General features: G+C 42.3%; 1 pseudogene; it reads right to left on the reverse strand.

The window, feature by feature from the left end:
• Positions 1-18,276: 18,276 nt before the first annotated feature.
• Positions 18,277-18,394, reverse strand: LOC126196356 (5S ribosomal RNA; annotated as a pseudogene).
• Positions 18,395-19,593: the final 1,199 nt, after the last annotated feature.

A 19,593-nucleotide genomic window follows, 5' to 3' on the forward strand; every position in this document is an offset into this window, starting at 1 on the left:
CCCAAAGGAAAAATTCGCATGGCATTAGGTCGGGTGAATGTGGAGGCCATGCAAAGCAAGCCCTGTCATTGGGCCCTTTGCGGCCTACCCAGCTCTTGGGTACAGCTCAACCAATCGCCTACTTCGCTATGCCAGTGAGGTGGCGCATTGTCTTGCTGGAAAATGAAGTTCTCTGGCTTATGTTCTTCCAACTGAGGGAAGAGCCATTACTCTAGTGTATCAAGGTAAGACGTGCCAGTTACAATAGGTTCACCAAAAGAGAAAGGCCCATAAACTTTCCGCCAGGTTACAGACCAAAAAACAGTCACTTTAGGGGAATCTCGTTGCATTTGTACCACCTCATGAGGATTTTCTGAGCCCGAGATGCACACATTGTGAGTGTCAACATGTCCACTAAGGTGAAAGGTCAATTCATCACTGAAGACAACATGATCCAGAAAACCTTCATCGTAATGAAACAACATTTCGCTTGCGAAGTTGGCACATAATCCATGGTCTGCTAGCTTTAGAGCTTGTAATAACTGTAAACGGTAAGGACATTGTTGTACGCGTTTTCTTAAAACTTTCCAAACAGTCGACACGGGAACTTGTAATTCACGACTAGCCTTCCGGACTGATTTCTTTGGGCTACGAGTGAACGACTCTCTCACTCGCTCAACAGTCTCTTCACTACCTCTTGGTCGTCTTGTGCTCTTCCGTTTACAAAGGCAGCTGATATCTTCAAACTGAAGATACCATCTACAAATGTTATTATCGCTTGGAGGATCACAACCGAACTTCAACCAGAACGCACGTTGCACAGTAACTACAGATTCGGTCTCTGCAAATTGCAAAACACAAAATGCTTTCTGTTGACTAGTCGCCATCTTCGCTACTACCGCTGTCTAGCGGATTGCGGCGGAAACATTGCGCGCTGCGTATGCGCACTGGTGCCAGATACAACTGTTTGACTTGCTCTTTCATTTGACATATCATTTATAACTGTAAATTTAACGTAATAAATATTATAAACCGTTAAAACCCCGACATCCATTTATAAACACCCTGTATTTACTAGCTTTACATACTTTGGTTTTTACCGCACTATACGCGGCACCTGCATCTGAATTTGTCATAGTAATGTTTCTGTGTGGGCCAACAAAGACATTGTGCAATAAGCAGCTCGTACTGCAGTTTCATAAGACAGGACCTTTCTTGCACTGCCACGGCGGAGCCGATTGGTGTGCTCAAAGTAACATACCATAACCATGAAACATTCTTCCGACAGATATTTGTGCTTTCTCGGCATTATTCTGGTTGTTCCTCTTTTATGACTAGGTCCACTGCATGGGTTAGATCTTTCATGATGGAATGATTATATGTCAGGTTAAATTTGTGTCAATTTTTCGTTATACGTAGTTTTATGACTGACTGGTCACGTATCCAGTTAATCAACATAAGTTTTTACAACATTTAGTTTACGTTGTCTGCATAGCATTGCAAGATAGGACGATGTCCTCTTCCTCCATTTGTGTCTAACTGATTGGATTCTTGTTTCTGTAGACAATCCGAAGACGCCGCAAAAGGGTGAAACGTGTCACTGAATTGACATTAAATAATTTTGCAACCGAGTCTATTTTTGTTCTGAAAACCTTCGTAGCTTGTAACCAAGGTGTAACCTTCCCACATAAATAAAAAAATATAAAATAATGATATGTAACCTTCCCGAACAGAAAAAAATATAAAAATAATTAAATTTGGATAATTAAATTCTGATGTATCAAAACTGATAAATCTTAACTCATAAAAAACTCATAAATTGTGACTTAAGTAGCCCTACGCCATCACCCTTTGAAATAAATCTGAATCTGTCTGTGAGAAATAAACTGATAAATTCTTGCCTCGTGATGGTGTCGCCGGATAAAGCTGTCTATATATCTTCTCGTAAATGGCACAGCTTAGTGCAATGCTGGCCTGTCGACTAATACTGGATAACATTTGTCTGAGATCTGAATTACGAGAAAAACTGGCTTCACTTAGTGACACAGCTACACAGCTTGTCGTCTGATTCCTAAAGAACACATGACTATGATCTGACAAAAACTCTAGAATATTTTAATTTAGATAAATGACTGGATTGGGACAAGCAATGACTTAAGGGGAAATTATACTTTTGTAGTTGACTGGTAAAAACAATTATATTCTGAATATTTTTTACGTTCTTGATAAAGATCTACAATCCATTACACGGGAAAATTGAGTATATTACAAATATGGGCCAAATGGTGCTGACGAATCACAAAAGAAAAGATTGAAACAAATTCATATTAACATCACACACAAGTGACTTAACTACGCGCATGCCAATAAAAATAATAAAATTTACCTTATAATAGATGGCTGACTTAATTACACGGTTGATTTTTCATTATATTAACAATTATTCATTTGTTCATCATCATCTCATTCCATTGTATCATCTAGCTCTGCGGCTGATCACAATTATCATTCAGTTCCATATAGTAAAATTTTACAATTTGTTCTGCACTGCGACTTTAACAGCTACTAACTGCAAACTGCGCTGTACCAGCGACAGACTACAACTACACTGTAGCAGCGAGCGACTGCAACTGCGGCAGAGACTGCTCTGACCTGCGACGCTATTGCAGCTCTCTTTTAACAGGAGCAAAGACATTTTATGTCTCAGGCAGCGCCTGTGAATTGTCGTTCTAGCAACTGAGCAATACATCGAGATTACATTTGCTCCAGCAGGGTGGTGAACCCCTTACAACGGGTATACCGATATCCAAGAACCCATCGGTGTACTCGCTGCACGACACAAACAGAACCCAGAGGAGGAGCTTACATCTCTCCAAAACTCTCCTCAACTGTCCCAGAGGAAGTAATCAAATCTTTGAAATGATAAAACGAAGAGAGCATATGTGTCAATGGAACATAACTCAACGACGTTCTTGTTGCTGATGACTTTTGCATCCAGTACTGCTGCTGCAGTAAAAAACATTCTTACTCTCGATGTCTTTGGAATTTATAAAATACCTAGTGAACGTGGAAGCAGTTGCATTGGTCTGTCAATACGATTCATTTCTAAAAGCTGCACAGAGTACGGACGCGACATTAAATACCGAGATTTCGTCAACTCTGCTGTTGCCGGACATAGCCTCTTGAACAGACATGTGAGTATGTATGGTGAAAGGGAAACATTAACTATATATACAGCGTCTAATCTTCCGCACATGTCCGAAAGGACAGACACCATTTTTTATTCCGTAGCCATATGTGATCATAATCCAGAGAAAATGAAGACTGTAGCTTGTACTGGACTTTGAAATACATCAATGCGGAAAGTTGAAAATATGTGCCGGACCGGAACTCTAAACCGGAACGTTTTTTGCGAACGGTCGCGTTGACCGCCTGGGCCATCCGGACGTGGTCCCTAGTTGGCCCTATTTTTAAACTTACCCACAAACTACTGCACCTGCCATTACCATCACTACTCGCAGCGGTTAGCTGATTCCCGTAAGAGTTGGAGCGCGTTATGCATCTGCACTGAAGGGATCATTGGACCGTTTCGCCCTATATGCATGTAATATATGCGGGGTCTGTTCTTTCGGCCATTTTAATTAGAATAATACTAAAACAATATATAACCAACGGCGTTACCCCATATCGCCACGTGGTCGACATGTTGTTGTAGTCTTTAGTCCAGAGACTGGTTTGATGCAGCTCTCCATGCTACTCTATCCTGTGCAAGCTTCTTCATCTCCCCTACATCCTTCTGAATCTGTTTAGTGTATTCAGTTCTTGGTCTCCCTCTACGATTTTTACCCTCCACGCTGCCCTCCAATACTAAATTGGTGATTCCCTTGATGCCTCAGAATATGTCCTACCAACCGATCCCTTCCTCCAGTCAAGTTGTGCCACAAACTCCTCTTCTCCGCCATTCTATTCAATACCTCCTCATTAGTTATGTGATCTACCCATCTAATCTTCAGCATTCTTCTGTAGCACCACATTTCGAAAGCTTCTATTCTCTTTTTGTCTAAACTATTTATCGTCCACCTTTCACTTCCATACATGGCTACACTCAATACAAATACTTTCAGAAAAGACTTCCTGACGCTTAAATCTACACTCGATGTTAACAAATTTCTCTTCTTCAGAAACACTTTCCTTGCCATTGCCAGTCTACATTTTATATCCTCTCTACTTCGACCATCATCAGTTATTTTGCTCCCCAAACAGCAAAACTCGTTTACTACTTTAAGCGTCTCATTTCCTAATCTAATACCCTCAGCATCACCCGATTTAATTCGACTACATGTAAATCTGGATTTCACAATGCTAGTGATGGGCAACTTGCACGGGTATCCGGGCGGGCCAATATACAACCATCATATTGAAAATAAGATAGTACATGTTAACAATAAAGTCGCAGAACAAGCTGATGATGTTTTTAATTAGGGCAATTGATGATACTGATTATGTAGGCAGCAGAAGAAATAATCAGAAGAGACATAACGGCCTGGAGCACGTATTCTAAACTAAACAGCGTTTTAGAAACTAAGGATCGTTCGTAGTTGTAGTGTATTAGCAGACTTACGGGCGTGTGACCTGGACTTTAAAAGGGAAAGCCACCAAAAAGCCGAGGCTTTCTCGGCGAACATGGAGAGATTATTAGGAGACACAGGAAAAATAAACAAAAGAAACAGGGAATTAACTAGAGTGGAAGATTTTATTATGACTGCATTCAGAATGAGGGGGATATGTATCCATACAGAAGATGAACGCACGGAGGAAGTTCTTTACTGTATTCCACGTGACAGGGTGGAGACGACGAGCTGATCGAATGTTGATGACTGTTGTCGGAAAAGAAGCAGCACTGACGTGTATGCATTAGCCCATGGATAAGTCTCATGCAGGCCTTCATCCAACAGTGGACGTCAAATGGCTAATGATACAGATGCCGATGTTATATACCATATGAAATGATTAGAAGAGCAGTTGAAATAATCCTGTTACATACTTATCTTTAAATTTGTTGCTAAAATATTAATTTGAGATACAAAGTTTGGAATTTTTTCATCGCATTTATCCACTTTGGACTGACGTGTTTGTAGCTGCTCAAGACAAAGGCTGTTGCATTTGTCATACATATATTAAGACATTTCGGAAGTTATATTCTCCGAGGTGCAGTGCCCGTAATATTATTTCAGGAATACACATTCTATTTTGTTCCATCTTTTCCTTTAGAAAGTGATCTGACATGAAAATCTTCCTCTATTATTTGGTGTTTTTTGTCGTCTGTTTATTAAGCGACTGTCGTGGGGCAGGGAACTCGTTAGTTAAGTAGTGTGTAAGCTTAGGGACTGATGACCTTAGCAGTTAAGTGCCATAAGATTGAGGCGGTACAACGGGAGGAGGACTGAATGTAATCGAAATGAGGGTTCGTGTGGAATTCCCATCACGTAGAGTGTTAACTAGCAAGAGTTCCGTAGGGACTTCCTCTCACCGATTTGTTTCGTATTGATAGGATACATAGAGCACAATTCGGATTTTAAATTATGGAAAGAGGAAAGCATAACTCTCAACCGTTTTTGAGAAAACTGAGTCCCAAAATTTTGGGCGTGCTTGTATAGTTTGTATAGTCACTAATATTCACGCAATTCACAGCCGAGGGAGTAAGCGCTTAGTTTCGTAAGTTCCATGTCTGTGGATCGAATACCGGTGCCAGTACTTTTTTGCATTCCTGTGTATTTATAACAAAAGATCTATAATGATTGTACACATTATCAATATTTAATTATCCATTTATTACGTTCGTAATCTTTATCCTGCAAATGGAGATAAATCCTTTTTCGTAAGGCGACTGGAAATGAAAAAGGCACATACGAACTTTCGATTGAATTGGGATAGTCACTTTACTTATATTATTGCATCTACATTATTGATAAATATTATGTGTAACCTATGTAGCTCTGCAAGAATCGGAGTTATACTGATCGTATAGTGCGTTAATGAACGCAGAATTTTTGCGTGTCTGTGGTTTTTCCAAAGCGTTTTTTACAAAAAGACTTGGTTTATAATCGTAAACGGTTCGCGGTCGCCATAAAATTGCGCACTGTACCACGCATGTCTGTTTTTAGAACTATGTGGGAACGTTCCTGCGGGTGGGGCAGAGGACACAGATGCAACATTCATTTCAACATCATCAGAACCAGCCTCGTCATCCCTGGCGATACAAGATCCGCTATTAACATCAGTTTATCAATGCATGACCACAGAAAGAAGCACCCTCCACCATCACCTTCTCGGAGAGGATAGACTGGGGAAATGTGAATTCAGAATCTTCACCACTTTGAGTCCGCTGACGTTTAAACTGTGCCATCGTTGCCGGCGCCTTAATAGCAGTAGGGTCCGCATTTGTACCTGCCGGTAATGACGGAAAGTGCCGCGTGGGATTAGCCTTGCTGTCAGGGGCGCTGCAGTCATGGACTGTGCGGCTGGTCCCGGCGGAGGTTCGAGGCCTCCCTCGGGCATGGGTGTGTGTGTTTGTCCTTAGGATAATTTAGGTTAAGTGGTGTGTAAGCTTAGGGACTGATGACCTTAGCAGTTAAGTGCCATAAGATTGCACACACATCTGAACATTTGAACGAAAAGTCGCTCGGAGTGGGGAGCAGTGTCTCCACATTTTCTCTAAAGCTGGAGGAGTTCCGACAGCAGATTGCGAAGTCACTAATTTAGCTAATGCCAACGGACGACGTTTTTCCATAGGATGGCTTTAAAACCGTAACGCGACGCGGACAATTGAATCTGAGACGGCCACTTCCATTACAAAGGGAGCAGATTGCTTCTTGTCCTGCATACCTAACATGAATCCGCTAACCATAAACATTCAGGTGTGAGGGAATATTTGTTTTGAACAGACATTTCTATGGTTCGGATACCATGGCAATACGGCAAGCGATGTGCAAACCAACGTTCCCGCCGGATATGCCGAACGACTCCAAGAGGAAGCAATGACGCGTCAAGAAATGAATCGTCCACTTCGGCTGGAATATTTTACGCTCCAACCGAAGTATACTCGACCGCCGCACTTGCAAGAAGGAGTATACTAACGGTATCTTCACGATGTGTAAACGTCACCTGAGAACTAACCCGGAAGAGAAGCCGGTCTACTTGCAAAGGATCTTAAAACTTCACAAAAGAGCACATAATCAGAATCAAAGTAAGCGGTATCTGATCAGATGTAACTCGTATCGACCAACCAAACGTGAACTGCTAATGAGGCTGGCTCGACATGACGCATACTCTTGTCAGAACTAAAATAAACGGTTACCCGACGATGAATATTCCTGGGACACTTGACAGACATCGTAACGCGAGCTGTGAACGCCACCGCCAGAGAACAAACAAACAACAAATTAGCCTGGGAAAGGCCGAAGTGACGCCGGCCGGCACACACACAAGACTGGATACACATAAGTTCGACACTTGCAGCGCTGCTATACAGGCAGAAGCAAGAACATCCTGCTCGCTCGACGTGGGAGCGGAACTACTCGCTCGACTGCGAAATTCGTGGAACAACGAAGTATATAAGTACGCCTAAAATTTTCAAACACGGTTTTCTCAAAGCTTCTTCTTGTTTATGTACTCTGAAGTCCTAGTCTGCCCTACATATCACGTCAATATGAATCAAATGGGTGAGGAGAAGTTTGTGCGGTCCCCTTGTGAGTTAACTAATCGAATGTGGCTGATTTAGTTTCTTTCCTATTTAATTCCTGCTTCCTTTTCCTCCTCCGTGCTACCACTAATGACATTCAACTGTTTCCATTTGTACTAAAAAATAAATAAATGTCGTGTGACTAGGGCCTCCCGTCGGGTAGACCTTCACCGGGTGCAAGTCTTTCGATTTGACGCCACATCAGCGACTTGCGGGTCGATGGGTATGAAATGATTATGACAACACAACATCTAATCCCTAAGTGGAGAAAATCTCCGACCCAGTCGGGAATCGAACCCGCGCCCTTAGGATTGACATCCTGTAGCGCTGACCACTCAGCTACCGGGGGCGGACTCCATTTGTACTGCAAATGCAGGATATGCGAAGCGACTAGATGTGTTCCGCCTCTCCAAGGTAGATCACTGATATTCTGCAGTACTACGCTGTTCTGAGATCTTCTATGGATGTCCCTATCCCAGTGCAGATGTAGCACTCAGGTTCCGAGTTCACTGTTCTTGAGATGAGGTAAGCCTAATTGTTGCGATGAATAAGGCCCTCTCGTCGCTCTTCTCAATCCTGAGGGCACAGTGATCGCTTAAATGTGGCTAGAAAATAATGTCTTCTGCGAAGTACGTATGCTTGCCAAGATATTTCGCCTGCTTTCATACAGACCCGCATAATGTGACCGTAAAGCAGTTTCTTCTTCATGACAGCTACAGTGGCAATGAGGACGCTTCTGTAGTGTTTTCGATGAGAAGTGTTCGATTGTATCTACATACAGCCCGGACCTGGCTCACTCGGAGCTTCATCTCTGCTTAATTTGGCCGCTGGCTATGAAGACCACATTCTGGCAGAGATGATGGGCTGCAGTCCAGCGTAGAAAGTTGTCGGAAATCATAGGAGGCAGCATTCTATGAGGAGAGCATTGGAAAGTTGGTTGAACACTACGACTTATGTCTAAGTCGGAACGGCAAATTTATAGAGAAGTAGCTGGAAGGTGTGGCTAACTGTTGCAAGTAAAACAATTTCGATTTTCACTGTGGTTTCTATTTCGGGACCGATCGTTTCTCACTTTCCAAATAGTCCTGATATAAAGCAGAGTGTATGTGAAACTTCCTGGCAGGTCAAAACTGTATGGCGGACCGAGACTCGAACTCGGGACCGTTGCCTTTCGTGGGCTAGTGCAAGGTTGCGAGTTCGAGTCTCCGTCCGCCACACAGTTTTGATCTGCCAGGAAGTTTCATGTCAGTGCACACTCCGCTGCAGAGTGAAAATCTCATTCTGCAGAGTGTATGTGTCTATGTCTGGGATCTTCTCCCAAATTCCTGGACCGATATCAACCAAACTGGCACAGAAACAGCAGGTTTCACATGTATCAGCACTTTGGAATTTATAACCTCCTGGATACAATAGGAGCGGAGGTATGGAGTACAGGTTACCCTGCACAACAGGCATGTAGTGTGAAAACAGTATTTAGACCAAAGTTCACCTGCTTTGCAGGGCAGCCTACATATCAGTGGCAAGAGACAAATTTCTGCACCCTAGTCCGAAGACTGCTCTGCATTACAGGCATGGCTTGCTTTATCGACCTGCTTTGCATGGTGGCCAGTACTTCAGGGACTTGATATGTAGCCTGCCCTGCATGATAGGCGTGTCGAGCAGTATTGGCCTACTTTATAGACCTTTACCACATAGGCTACATATGCCAATGAACATGGCTGCGAGCAGATGGATAGAGGAAGGAACTACCGAGTGAGGGGAGGATAAAATTGGCAGAGAGAGGATATGAGGGGGAGATGTGTATGTGCAAGATGTTGAGGGGTGATGGGCATATGGAAAATGAAGTAGGGAAAGTGAGAGAGATGGAGAGCAGGATATGGTCAAAGGGAGGGATGACGAAGATGCGATTAGAGAAGGGGGTTGGGAGAAATGTACGACAAGAGGTAGAGAAGGAGATGAAGAGACAGACAGAGGGTAAGGGAGGAGGAGATAGATCGAGGGGAAGGTTGAGGTAAGGAGACAGAAGGATGAAGAGGTGGACACAGAGAAAGGGGTGTGTTCAATATGTGTTAAATGCATAGATCAGCAAAGCTGTGAGGAAGTGTCATCTGGTAAGTTCCAAATTTGGAAAGTCAGATGCTTTTCTTTGTTCACTCATCCCACGAATTACTTTGCAGTTAAAGCAAGAACTGCGAACAATAAATGTTACACACCTATGCCTATAAAGACACACAATTCACAGTTCATGTTAGAAACAATAACAGGTCTGTTACAATAAGAAACGTGGAGAACTTATAATGCAGGCAGATTGGCGGTTATTGAATACAATTTTATATTGTGCATGTCTGGGGTCTTAATTGTGCAGCCTCTCAGGCGAACTGTACTATCCAACCTGTGGTCTAGGGGTAGAGCGTTTATTTAGTAATCGCAACGTTTGTGGTCCCGAGTTCGAAACGTGCCACATCTTAAATTCTGAACAAATATCATTAGCATTGGCGGCCGAAGACTTCCGGCATAAGAAGCCACCCTAAATCTGACAACGGCCTTGTCAAAGGGGTTGGAAGAGCGGACAGAGGTTAAGGGCTCACTCTTGCCCTTTGGGTGTGAAACTGCACCTAAAGGCGGAAGAACGAGCAACCATCAACGCTTGTGGTGTGCATAAGGCAACGGAAACCACTGCATTAAAGAAACATAATGTGTATCCACAGGATGTATGGCCTGTCACTGAAAAAGTGCCATGATGGTCTCTCAAATGGCAAAAGGCTACGTGCTAGCCCCCATTCCAGTCTCTGGGAGGGGACTGACAAGAAGGAGGTGAACCTGAGAAAAAGATTGAGTAACCAACGAAAGAATAACGCCGGCCGAAGTGGCCGTGCGGTTAAAGGCGCTGCAGTCTGGAACCGCACGACCGCTACGGTCGCAGGTTCGAATCCTGCCTCGGGCATGGATATTTGTGATGTCCTTAGGTTAGTTAGGTTTAACTAGTTCTAAGTTCTAGGGGACTAATGACCTCAGCAGTTGAGTCCCATAGTGCTCAGAGCCATTTGAACCATTTTTGAAAGAATAACGTTCTACGAGTCAGGGAATGGAATGTCAGAAGTTTGAACGTAGTACATACAGAACCTAGAAATTCTGAAAAGGGAAATGCTAAGGCTCAGTCTAGATGTGGTGAGGAGTCAGTGAAGTGAAACGGAAAGATGACAGGAATTTATGGTCAGCTGAGTATAGGATAATATCAACGGCAGCAGAAAATGGCATAACGGGAATACGATTCGTTATAAATAAGAAGGTACAGCAGAGTGTGTGTTACTATGAACAGTTCAGTGATACGGTTTTTCTTATCAGAATCTAAAGTAAACCAAAACCAACAACCATAGTTCAGGTATACATGGCGACACCGCAAGCCGAAAATGAAAAGATAGAAAAAGTATACGAGGATACTGAAAGGGGAATTCAGCACTAAAAAAAAAAGTATGAAAATTTATGGTTGTGGGGGATTGGAATGCGGATGTAGGGGAAGGGGTAGAAGAAAAGGTTACTGTAGAATATGGGCTTGATATTAGAAATGAGAGAGGAGAAAGACTAATTGTGTTCTGCAATAAATTTCAGCTAGCAACAGGAAATTCTTTGTTCTAGAATCACAATAGGAATGGGAAGAGTCATAATTGGAAAAGGCTGGTAGGTACGGGAAGATTTCAGTTAGGTTACATCATGGTCAGGCAGAGATTCCTAAATCAAATACTGGATTGTAAGACTTACCCAGGACTAGATGTAGACTCAGATAACAATTCAGTAATGAGGAAGAGTTGCTGAACTTTAAGAACCTAGTCAGTAAGAATCAATGCACAAAGCAGTTGAATACGAAGCACTAAGGAATGAAGAGAAACACTTCAAGTTGTCTGGAGCTATATATACTGTGATAAGGAATAGTTCACTAGACAGCTCAGTTGAAGAGGAACAGCCATCTCTCAACAGGCCGAGCACACAAGGTGGAAAGAAAAACATTGGTACAAAGAAGGTCACTACGAAGAAACTATGGGCAATAGAAAAAAATACTTCAATTGATCAGTAAATGAAGGAAGTGAAAAAATTTTCAGGGAAATTCAGGAATGCAGAAATTAAAGTCACTTAGGAATGAAATAAATAGTAAGTGCAGAGAAGCTAAGACGAAATGACTGCATGAAATATGCGAAGAAATCGAAAAATATATGATTTTGGGAACGGCTAAGGCAGCATATACAAAACTTAAAACAATTTTCGGTGAAATTAAAAGTAAGGTTGGCAACATTAAGTTAAATGCAGGAGAGAGAGTGTATAGGTGGAAAGAGTACACTGAAGGCCTCGATGAGAGGGAAGAATAAAAAGGATGTGATACAGAAGAGAGATGGGTCCAGTGTTAGGTTCAAATGGTTCAAATGGCTCTAAGCACTATGGGACTCAACTGCTGTGGTCATCAGTCCCCTAGAACTTAGAACTGCTTAAACCTAACTAACCTAAGGACATCACACACATCCATGCCCGAGGCAGGATTCGAACCTGTGACCGTAGCAGTCACACGGTTCCGGACTGCGCGCCTAGAACCGCGAGACCACCGCGGCCGGCTCCAGTATTAGAAACCGAATTTAATAGAGCTTTGAAAGACTTAAGATTAATTAAGGCAGACGAGATAGATAACATTCCATCAGAATTTCTTAAATCATTGGGAGAAGTAGCAATAAAACGACTATTCACTTTGGTGTACGAGTCTAGTGATATGCCTTCTGACTTTCAGAAAAACGTCATCCTCACAGTTCCGAAGATTGCAAAGGCCGACAGGTGCGAGAATTATCGCGTAATCAGCTTAACAGTTCATTCATCCAAGATGGGGACAAGAATAATATATACAATAACGGAAAAGAAAATTGATGGTGTGGTAGATGACGATGTGTTTGGCTTTAGGAAAGGTAAATGCGTCAGACAGGCAAGTCTGACGTTGCGCCTGATAGCCTTAACAATATTACAGAAAAATCAAGACACGTTCATAGGATTTCTCGACCTGAAAAAATCGTTCGACAATGTCAAATGATGCAAGTTATCCGAAATTCTGAGAGAAATTGGCATAAACTCTAGGGAAAGACAGGTAATGTACAATATGCACAAGAGCTAAGAGGGAACATTAAGAGTGGAAGACCAAGATTGAAGTACTCAAAAAGAATGTAAGACAGGGATGTAGTCTCTCGTCCTGATTGTTTAATGTCTATCATGTTCAATCTCTACATCGAAGAAGCAGTGATGGAAATAAAAGAAAGGTTCAAGAGTGGAATTAAAATTCAAGGTGTAAGGATATCAGTGATAACATTCGCTTATGACACTGTCATCCTCAGTGAAAGGGAAAAAAATTAGAGTATCTATTGAATGGAATGGTCTAATTAGTACAGAATATGGAATGAAAGTAAATCGAAGACAGAAGAAAGTAGTGAGAAGTATAAGAACAGCGAAAAACTTAACATCAGGATTGGTGACCACGAAGTAGATAACGTTACGGTAGCAGAATTCTGCTACCAGGGAGTAAGGAGAACATCAAAAGCTGACAAGCAGTAGCAAAAATTCCGTTTCTGGCCATGAGAAGTCATAGGCCTTAATTTGAGGAAAAGGTTTCTGAGAATGTACGTTTGGAGCACATGGACTGTGGGAAAACCGGAAAAGAAGACAATCTAACCATTTGCGATGTGGTGCTACAGAAGAATGTTGACAATTAGGTGAACTGATAATGTAAGGAATGATTAGGTTCTTCAGGGACTAGACGAGAAACAGAATATATGAAAAACACTGATAAGAAGAAGGGACAGGATGATATTGTATGTATTAAGACATCAGGGAATAACTTCTATGGTACTACAGGGAGCTGTAGCGGGTAAAAACTGTAGAGAAAAACAGACAGTGGAATACATTGAGCAAATAATTGAGGAGGTAGGTTGTAAGAGCTAATCTGAGACGAAGAGGATGGATGAGATTAATTCGTGGCTGGGCGTATCAAGCTAGTCAGAAAACTGATGACTCAAAAAACAAGATAAATAAAAAAAAGAAAAAGTCGAAGCCATCATTTCCGACTGATTAGACAGCCCGAATCGCTTCACTTCGTAGCGAACATTTGGTGAGAACCTCAAGATGAACGAAATGCTTCGTCTCAATTTCGTTAATCTATAATTAAACGAAAGTGTTATAGAACTGATATCTGGAATAAGTAGATGATAACTTGCCATTGAGAGATTATTCAGCATGACAGACAATTAAATTCGAATTATGATTTATCAGATTGTAATAAATGAACCTTATACATTTGGCGCTCTTGCTCCTGCGGTGGCAGTCAATCAGATTATCCTGCTACTAAACAGGCGCAATTTCTCACGGCATTGTCACTCAATGTACCATGTGTTGTCTGCGCTCTCACTACACTTCTTATTTCGTAATTCAGGTACTGCAGTGTCAACCGAACTATGGACTGAATCTTGTGATCGGACCTTACGGCTCAAAACCCACAAATGTCAAACGACTTCCAGAAGAAAAAACAATTAAATTTCCAAATGTCATACAAAAATTAAAGAAAATTCCATATGTCATACAAATAATACAAAGAATATTACATTTATAAACTGTATATTTGTCTGGAGGCAGCGAACTCGCCGCCGCGCAAATATCCCGACCATATTACCCAGTATTTCAGAATGATAGTACCGAGTGACTTGCAAAAACTTTAGACAGTTATATTTTCAAATGCTTACGAAATTTTTTTCCCTGATACCGGCCAGAAAATGATGAAAGGATAACTGTTTATCGCTTTCTACATTTTAGCTGTCTACGCACCAAAACTGCCCTATCAGGCATGACGTTTTAATCCATTTCTTTTCCTTGCTATTAACTGTTTTGCCAACACATTTTTCAGCGACGTACCAATATATCTACCTGCAAGATTATATCATTGTACTACGCACAGTCCAGGAGGTATGACATCATAAACACGAAGATACGCGAAAAACAAGCTTTCTATTGAAACAGAGCGGAAATTACCCAGAATATACTCATTCAGTGTTTGTTAGAGAGTGGTCTTAACGGCATCCAAGAAATTCTAAACACTATTTTAAACCTTTTCTAAACTTTATCTCGCTGACATACTTAAGGTAAAATATTTAACACATTAAGTCTTTTGAACAATAACCACAAGTTCGTAGCTGTTTTGTACGCGGATGTTCGGTCCTGTAAGGAACCGGGGATTTACTGGTTTACTATTGTTTGCCGATTGTCGAAGCCCGGAGCGGCGGAATGCTATTGAATGCGGTCAGATGCGAAATCCTCGGGCCCCTGTTAGGATTTTTATTTTGGGAAACTAATTTTTCCTGCGTATTTTTATTTTAGGTCCCTTATAGCTGTGGTTCGTCAGAGACAGATTATAAAAACTAAAATCACGTACATTAATTTTATTCCTCGGGATTCAAGCTTCAACTTTTTTAAGAAAGGATGTCACCATACAGTCTTCAGGAGAAAAATTAACTGCAAGTACTCGTACGCTGGTCACCTTCGGTCCTCCACTAAAGTAGCTATCCTTCGACACCTTTCTAGTGGCTAAGCCGAAAAAAGAAAACGGAGGAACGGGAATACGAGAGACGCAACAGGTGTGTCGCTAGACGAGCTCTCAGCAGGCGAAGTACGTGTTACCCATCCCTTGTCTCATTCTTTTTGCCGGACTAGAACGCCGTTAACGCGAAGAATTACCCTAACTTTCTGTAGTAAGTACCCACTCTTACTATTTACAGCGACAGTTTATCCCGGAAAATTTCGCTATTCTTGTTTCTCTCATTACACCCGTTCCATGTAAGAGATTATACGAAGCATAGCATAGGTTTTTGTTCAAACAGTACAACTGTTAAAGGCTAATTTCAACTTGGGGTATAAAGTTTTCTCCAACGTACTATTCGACCGCATCCTTCAAAATATACTACTGGTCGTTAAAATAGCTACACCAAGAAGAAATGCAAATTATAGACGGTTATTCATTGGACAAATATATTATACTAGAACTGGCATGTGATTACATTTTCACGCAATTTGGGTGCATAGAGCCTGAGAAATTAGTACCTATAACAACCACCTCTGGCCGTAATAACGGCCTGGATACGCCTGGGCATTGAGTCAAACAGAGCTTGGATGGCGTGTACAGGTACAACTGCTCATGCAGCATCAACACGATACCACAGTTCATCAACAGTAGTGACTGGCGTATTGTGACGAGCCAGTTGGTCGCCCACCATTGACCAGAAGTTTTCAATTGGTGAGAGATCTGGAGAATGTGCTGGCCAGGGCAGCAGTCGAACATTTTCTGTATCCAGAAAGGCCCGTACAGGACCTGCAACATGCGGTCGTGCATTATCCTGCTGAAATGTAGGGTTTCGCAGGGATAGAATGAAGGGTAGAGCCACGGGTCGTAACACATCTGAAATGTGACGTCCACTGCACGAGGTGCCGTCAATCCGAACAAGAGGTGACCGAGACGTGTAACCAATGGCACACCATACCATCACGCCAGGTGATACGCCAGTATGGGGAGACGATTACACGATTCCAATGTGTGTTCACCGCAATGTCGCCAAACACGGATGTGACCATGATGATGCTGTAAACAGAACCTGGATACACCCGAAAAAATGACGTTTTTCCCATCGTGCACCCACGTTCGTCGTTGAGTACACCATCGCAGACGCTCATGTTTGTGATGCAGCGTCAAGGGTAACCGCAGCCATGGTCTCCAAGGTGATAGTCCATGCTGCTGCAAATGTCGTCGAATTGTTCGTGCAGATGGTTGTTGTCTTGCAAACGTCCTCATCTGTTGACTCAGGGATCGAGACGTGGCTGCACGATCCGTTACAGCCATGCGGATAAGATGCCTGTCATCTCGACTGCTAGTGAGTGATACGAGGCCGTTGGGATCCAGCACGGCGTTCCGTATTACCCTCCTGAAGCCACCGATTCCATATTCTGCTAACAGTCATTGGATCTCGACCAACGCGAGCAGCAATTTCGCGATACGATAAACTGCAATTTGCGACAGGCTACAATCCGACCTTTTTGGCACAGGAAAGTCAATTGTACCGTAGCTCAGATCCATAAGGCAAATTCTGGATTGACACACATCACTTCTTCACACGGTTTAAAGCAACATATGTAAGTATAAAGCAATTTGATCATGCCCTGACTGAATCAGGGATCCCTAGGAGGTGGCAGAGACAGAGGCATGTCATTCTCTCTAGAAGCTAGAGCGAATGACAATAAATTGGACACTCAGTGACATGGAAACGGGAAGAACGATGTCTGGTACACTAGATATCGGAAACGGGATACGGTTAGGAAACGTACTGACCTAATGCTGCCTTGGAGAAAGTTGTGAGAATGCAAATCTCTTGAGAAGGTGGATGATTATCCATAAATCAGAGCAGATACTCCCTTATACAGTGGCAAGAAGCCGAAAGGCAGGGGAAGAGACATTTATCTCTCTTGAACAGGCTATCAGAAATACAGTATAAAATATCAACAAGAAGAAAACGAAATACGTGACTGTCGGGAAGGCACGTAAGGGAAAATACCGACTTCAGTAAGAGTTTCGCATTCAGGTGACTGACGTTTCAAATCCGCGTAGGTTTTCCGTGATTGCCGTAAATGACTTCAGGCAAATGCCGGGATGATTCCTGTGATAGGGTGCTGCTGGCTTCCTTCCCCATCCTTGTTAACAGCTCGAGCTTGTGCTCCGTCTCCCGCAATAACAGCGGGAAAGTATGTCTCTGAGAGAGCTGAGCAGTTCAAGTATCTGGTTTCGACGGTAAGCTACTCAAATGACACTTCCTATGATATCAAGCAGAGACTAATAGCAGCCAATAGATCTTATTTTGCTATAACGAAGCTTATCACCTAAGCTCCTGACCCGTACGACCAAGTTAGAAATCAATAAAACACTTCTAAGACCAGATTTCACATATGCCACCGAAATTAGGACGCTAACGGCAAAAGATATCGAAATTGTGGACGCCTTCGAAAGAAAGAGTCTTCCAAGAATCATCGACCCAATTTTTGTCAGAGGTATATGAAGGGAAAGAGAGGATCATGAGCTATACATAATTTACGAATATAAAGACCTATCAGAAGAATAGTGAAATCATCCTGTTGAATTGGACTGAGTATGTAGTACGGACGTGTGATGGTATCACAGAGGGTCTCTCAGAAATGGGTTATGTAAATTGTAAAGCTGTAGCAACGGACTGAGATAAATGGCGAGGCATTTATGAAGAGGCCTAGGCTCACAATGAGACGACCCACAAAAGAAAAAAAAGCACTCCGTCTTCAGGCCACGAGTGGCCTACCGGGACCATCTGACCGCCGTGTCATCCTCAGTGGAGGACGCGGATAGGAGGGGCGTGGGGTCAGCACACCGCTCTCCCGGTCGTTATGATGGTTTTCTTTGACTGAAGCCGCTACTATTCAGTCGAGTAGCTCCTCAGTTGGCATCACGAGGCTGAGTGCACCCCCAAAAATGGCAACGGCGCATGGAAGCGTGGATGGTCACCCATCCAAGTGCCGACCACGCCCGACAGCGCTTAACTTCGGTGATCTCACGGGTACCGATGTATCCACTGCGGCAAGGCCGTTGCCACAAAAGAAGAAGCAAAACATATTTCGAAAGCATTGTTAATAGTCTGTAAGATATACACCAGCGTCTATATTCTGAATTTGTCTGATGTGCGTGACGGAGGGTGTTTTTGTTGATATCTTCTTGTGCTATCTTTTATAGAAATCAGCTCGAGGTAATCCGTTCTGTAAAACATTTATCAACGTCCTTTGACTGTTATATCATCTCAGAGATAAGATCCCTGGACACTGTAAACTAAGTCATAAACTGGTAAGATTAAAGGAAAAGATTTTCTCATTGTGTCTTTTCAGACTTATGGCTCTACTTAGTCTAGTAAACTACTGACTGCAGATGGTAAATGATTATTTGCATTTTAGCAGTGCTGTCACCAAAACATTCTATGAATTTGTGATATCACTCCAATGAAGTGAAATTGTTGTTTGACCTTAACGCTATATTAGTTAGGAAATTTCCTTATTCCTCCAGTAGAAAACATACAATAGACCGTTTAGGCACTGGCCATCCAATTACCATGCTCTGATTCCTATTAATCTAAAAGAGAGCTAGGTAGATTTTTGTGTGTGACATCATTTTGAAGCTGAATCTGAAACTGGATACAATATGATAAATTATCCAACGATCTTTTATACTTTGACTCGCTGTGTTTACTGTGAATGACTTCAAGAATTTTGAAATTAATTCATGTTGAAATGTTTAATCAACAAAATGTACAGGAAATCATGGAAAATAGCTAATTAATAATGTTGTAGAATGATTTGTAATTATAAATAGTTCTAAATTTTCTGCACAATCATTGCAGTGCCATGACCATTGTTTCAGTTTTATCATCGCTTTGTAAAAGTTTCAAATGGTTCAAATGGCTCTGAGCACTATGGGACTTAACATCTGAGGTCATCAGTCACCTAGAACTTAGATCTACTTAAACCTAACTAACCAAAGGACATCACACACATCCATGCCATAGGCAGGATTCGAAACTGCGACCGTAACGGTCACGCGGCTCCAGACTGTAGCGCCTAGAACCGTTCGGCCATTCCCGCAGTCCCGCGGTTCCGGACTGAAGCGCCTAGAACCGCTCGGCCACAACGGCCAGCGCTGTAAAATGAATCATGTCTGTTACGACTTAAATGTAATTACTGATGTCATTGATCTTCTGTACATCTTCTTTTTATAATTTCTCAAATTCCATCAACAAAGGGAA

The sequence above is a fragment of the Schistocerca nitens genome, chromosome 7 (genome assembly GCF_023898315.1).
Source record: "Schistocerca nitens isolate TAMUIC-IGC-003100 chromosome 7, iqSchNite1.1, whole genome shotgun sequence".
Taxonomy (NCBI): Eukaryota; Metazoa; Arthropoda; class Insecta; order Orthoptera; family Acrididae; genus Schistocerca; species Schistocerca nitens.